This window comes from Odocoileus virginianus, chromosome 23 (genome assembly GCF_023699985.2).
Source record: "Odocoileus virginianus isolate 20LAN1187 ecotype Illinois chromosome 23, Ovbor_1.2, whole genome shotgun sequence".
NCBI classification, from domain to species: Eukaryota; Metazoa; Chordata; class Mammalia; order Artiodactyla; family Cervidae; genus Odocoileus; species Odocoileus virginianus.
Genome location: NC_069696.1, coordinates 9,746,504 through 9,751,675, shown reverse-complemented (window position 1 = coordinate 9,751,675; position 5,172 = coordinate 9,746,504).

Genomic DNA, 5,172 nt, shown 5'->3' with positions numbered 1-5,172 from the left:
GCTGCCAGGAAGCTCAAAGACAAGGAGCAAAAATACAGCAGGAGTCAGAGTCAGAATATTTCCTTCTCACCCCCGTGTACGTGGCTCCTTCAGCTGAAACTTCTTAGGTCCTTTATGGGAAGAGCACATATAAATAAATACTTGCATATACATGGAATCTAGAAAAATAGTACTGATGAACCTATTTACAGAGAAGAAATGGAGATGCAGATGTGGAGAAGGGACTGATGGACACAGCAGGGGAAGGAGAGGGTAGGACAAATTGAGAAAGTAGCGTTGACGCACGTACAGGATCACGTGTGAAGTGGATAACTAGCAGGAAGCTGCTGCCTAACACGTGGAGCCCGGTCTGGTGCTCTGTGATGACCTAAAGGGGCAGAAGGATCTTTGGAAGGGCTGAAGCTGAAGCTCCAATACTTTGGCCACCTGGCGCAAAGAGCCGGCTCCTTGGAAAAGACCCTGATGCTGAGAAAGATTGAGGGCAGGAGGAGAAGGGGGCGGCAGAGGATGAGATGGCTGGATGGCATCACTGACTCAGTGGACATGAATTTGAGCACACTTCGGGAGATAGTGAAGGACAGGGAAGCCTGGCGTGCTGCAGTTCATGGGGTCACAAAGAGTTGGACACAATTTAATGACAACAACAGCAAAAAGAGGGAGGGGAGATATATATATACACACATATAATTATGGCTGATTCTCACTGATGTATGGCAAAAACCAACACATTGTAAAGCAATTGTCCTCCAATTAAAAAAAAGAAAGACTAAATAAATAAATATTAATGTGATAGGCCCTGGGGAGAGCACTGGGAAAGGATCCAAGCTTAAGAGCAGAAAGCTTGGGTAAATCCCCTACCCTCTCAGCCTCAGTCTCCTTGGCAACCTGAGATGGTAGATTCTGCCAAGACTCGTGGATACAGCCAGCCTTACTGTGAAGACTGGCCACTGCTCAGGCCTCGGGTGGGGTCACAGTCAACCTCCCCGTTTCTGTACACCCATTTCACTACCCGCCCAACCCCGCTCAGGCTGTGAAGCTCGTAACCTTGAACACCTTCACACTTTAGATCCAGGATGGCCAGGATTTTTATTTTTAAAGAGGAATCGGGATTTTCCAGGCAGTGCAGTCGTTGGGACTCCATGCTTCCACCCACGTAGGAGGCATGGGGTTGATCCCTGGTCAGGGAACTAATATCCTGCAAGCAGTGTGGTGCAGCTTAAAAAAAAAAGGGCGGGGGGAGTCAGAAAAAGACTTTCATGTGAAATCTCCTGACTTAAAAAGGTTGCCAATTAATTTGCATTTGTTCAAACTTGGCTGCAGGCCAGATCGAGTCTGAGGCCTTCCCTGACTCAGTCAGTTAAGCCTAATAGTCCAAGAGGGACTGTCTGATGAGTCTGGACCAGGGGTGAAGGGAAATTTCCATCATTCCTTCTGAGCCCTGGCTTCCTTCCGTAACATCCCAAGAGACCTGATGGCAGGAGCCGGAGTCAGGTTCTGAGAGGACCTGAGCTCAGGTCATGTGGGTGGGTCCAGAAGACCCTATTCCAAGCTGGACCTTACAGAGGACCCTGCCCTAGTCTCAGGTGGTGAGTTTAAAATGGGCATCTGACCTAGGATGAGCCATGAATCCTTCCCGAGATATATGTGCTTGCAGCCAGAGACTGTGCGTGTGTGCAAAGTCGTTGTAGCCCACCGGGCTCCTCTGTCCATGGGATTCTCCAGGCAAGCATACTTGAGTGGGTTGCCATTTCTTTCTCCAGGGGATCTTCCCGATCCCGGGATTGAACGTGCATCTCTTATGTCTCCTGCTTTGGCAGGCGGGTTCTTTACCACAAGCGCCCCCTGGGAAGCCCTGCAGCCAGAGAGAGGGACGGGTAACTCTCTCTCCAGTGCCTAGAGCTGTAAGACATAAAATTTGCCAGCAGTTGGCTACTGCATTTTCCATGATGGGGGGCAGCAGGGGTGGTTAGTGAAATGGGTATACAGAAACACGAATAAAAAATGGTTTGAGGGGACTTCCCTGGTGACCCAGTGATTAAGACTCTACACTTCCACTGCAGGGGGCATGGGTTCGATTCCTAGTTGGGAAACTAAGATCCCACAGGCCACATGATGTAGCCAAAAAAAAAAAAAGATTTGAAAGAGAGTCCTAAGGGGGAGTGCCTGTCTAGCTGTCCTGAGTCCCTGCCACTCTCTTGTCCTACAGGGCTGGACCACCCCAGTGTCTTTGTGATAACTTTCCCCTTCTTACCCAAGTCAGTTAGTGAGTCGGGATTTTTCTGTCCCTGGCAATCATTGGTCCTGACTCATGCACGTGGTTTCTGTAGGGCACTTTCCTCTTTCCTGATAAACAGAGGCGGCACCCAGCTCCTAGTCCTGGCCTCCCAGCCCCGTCCCCCTTGCCTCACACCTCTACCCACTCAGCCTGTAAAGGAAGACGTTCATGACCACCCCCCCTTCAGGGAAGAAAGCTCAGAATACACTGGGGCTGGCGCTGCCAGAGACATGGAGGCGTCTGGAACTGGCTACTGAGAGGGTGGTGGGGGTGGTGCTGGGTCCCCCCTCTTTCTGGTGTGGGGCGATGAAAGACACCGGAAGGGCCCTGCCCTCCAGTGGGTCCCCACAGAACCCACTCACCTGCTCACCTACCTCTGCCATGCCCTGCCTGCCCTGAAAGTCCGTACAGAGAGCCCCGACTCACATACCCACCAAACTCTGAGGGTTTCCGTCCATTCTCCCCATCCCAGACTCCCAGTTTCAAACCCAGGTGCTGGTAACCCCCTGGGTCACCCTGGTTCACTTCTCTCCACCCTTATATCCTCCTCCATAAAGCAGCAGCCTCAGTCCCTCTTGGTTTTCACCCAGCATCCCTTCCCTTTCCCCTCCCTTCCCTTTCCCTTTCCTTCCCTTCCAGCTGCAACCTACCCCTCAGACTATGAGATCAGCAGAGCAACTCCAGCCCTGTCCCCTGTGGTTGGAGCTGGAGCTGCCTGGTGATCAGCGCACCCATTCCCTGGGCTCAAGAACCCGGGGGCTGATGAGAACTTTTTGCTTGAACACGACGTATGCTCCCTCCTGAGATCAATGCACTAGGGCTGTGTGAGCCTGGGACTGTCTGGGCAACTTACCACCTCATGGAGAAGAAAAATCCACCTGGATGAAGCCCACAGGGCTGAGCGAGATGGGGAGAGAGAAGGATGGCTCTATGGAGCACTGGTGACATCCTTGAGCCCCAGGGTCCAGCCGAACCTGAGTCTAGGAGCAAATCCTTTTATTGCAGCTGTTTTCAGTTTGGTGCCTTGTGGCTGCAAGAGTCTTGGGCGGTAGTGTGGTAGAGTCTCTGAAAGCTACAGAACACTCTGCTGGGTCAGACGGAGGTCAGGGCGGTGAAACTCAGAAATAACAGAGCTGGGCTGGGTTGAGACAAGAGAGGTGCCCAGCACTGGTGCCCCTCTTGCCTCGCTCTAACCTGGTTCTGCAAGACAGCCCCTGCAATTCCTGGGTTCGCTCCAGGGGGGAGGGTAGCCCCACCCTCAAGGTAAGAAAAGATAGCTTTTGTCCTGGCTGACTCCTAAGATGGGGCTTGTTCAAGAGCAAGCCTAGGCCTGGGGTAAGGAGATCTGATCCAAATCTCAGCCCCTTGCCCTGTGCCCTTGGCAAATCCCTATGAAAACAGAATGGCAGGGATTCCCTGATGGTTCAGTGGTTAAGATTCTGCCTTCCAATGTGGGTAGCATGGGTTCAATCCCTGGTTAGGGAACTAAGATCCCTGGTTGCAGGATCCCTGATCCTGTGGGGTACAGCCAAAAATTTAAAAGAAAAGATGGAATGCCAGCTGCCTCCATGTGTTCTCCCCTTTTCAAGGAGGGAGGACTTTTTTTATCTATTTATTTTATATGGAGTATAGCCAATTAACTCTGCTCTGGTGAACAGCGAAGGGACTCAGCAATACATATATTAATACATGAATCCATTCTCCCCCAAACTCCCCTGCCATCCAGGCTGCCACATAACATTGAGCAGAGTTTCATGTGCTAGACAGTAGGTCCTTGTTGGTTATTCATTTTAAACATAGCAGTATGTACATGTCAAACCAAAATTCTAAAGGAGGGGGACTTTTTTTAATGAAGATACAGCTCTTCCCAGACTCCGTTGCAGCTAGGAGTACCCATGTGACTAAGTATGGGCCGGTGAAGTGTAAAGGGAACTAAGGGTCCAGCCAGCCACAGTATCCCTCAAGAGGGCAGGTGACCACTTCCAACCTCCTTCCACTCTGCTCCTCAGGGTACAGAAGACCCCCCTGTGGGCGGGGGGGGGGTGCACCAACCAACAACATCCCTTCAGCAAGAGAGGAGCAACTCAGGTCCCTGAACACTGCGTGGGCCTGGCCACCAGACCAGTCTGGATAACCTCCATATGAAAGAACCATGAGAAAGAAAGGATGTTCTATTTGGTATCAGGCTGTATTGTTTTGCATCTCTGTGCCTGAACTTATGTCCTCACTGGTTCTCTACCCCAGGAATTCCAGTTAGCATTTTTGGTTGTCCCAGGTCAGGGGAGGGCACGGGGCTACTGGTTTCTACTGCATGGAGCCCAGAGGTGCTCACCACCCTACTGCACGCACAGGACAACCCCCCACAGCTAAGAATGAATGATCTCATCCAAAAAGTCAACGATACACCCGCTGAGAAATTGCTCTTTCCTTCTGGCAATTCAATTCCCATCCCCCAAATGGGGGATATTGAACGATCATGGGGTTTTTTGTTTGTTTTTGTTTGTTTCTGGTTGCACTGGGTCTTCATCGCTGGGCACGGACTTCCTCTAGTTGCGGCAAATCTGGGCTACTCTTTGTTGTGGTTCTCGGGCGCCTCACTGTGGTGACTTCTCTTGTTTCAGGGCACAGACTAGGCACGCGGGCTTCAGTAGTTGCAACACTTAGACTCAGTAGTTGCGGCTCTAGAGTGTGGGCACAGACGTTGCAGTGCATGGACTCAGTTGCTCCGTGGCATGTGGGATCTTCCCAGACCAGGGATCAAACCCATGTCCTCTGCATTGGCAGGAGGAGTCTTATCCACTGCACCACCAGGGAAGTCCCTGAACTATCATGTTTTTTATGAGGATCCAGTGAGATGACAGACATGAGCCTACTTTTAGGAAAGGAGACAGTCCTGC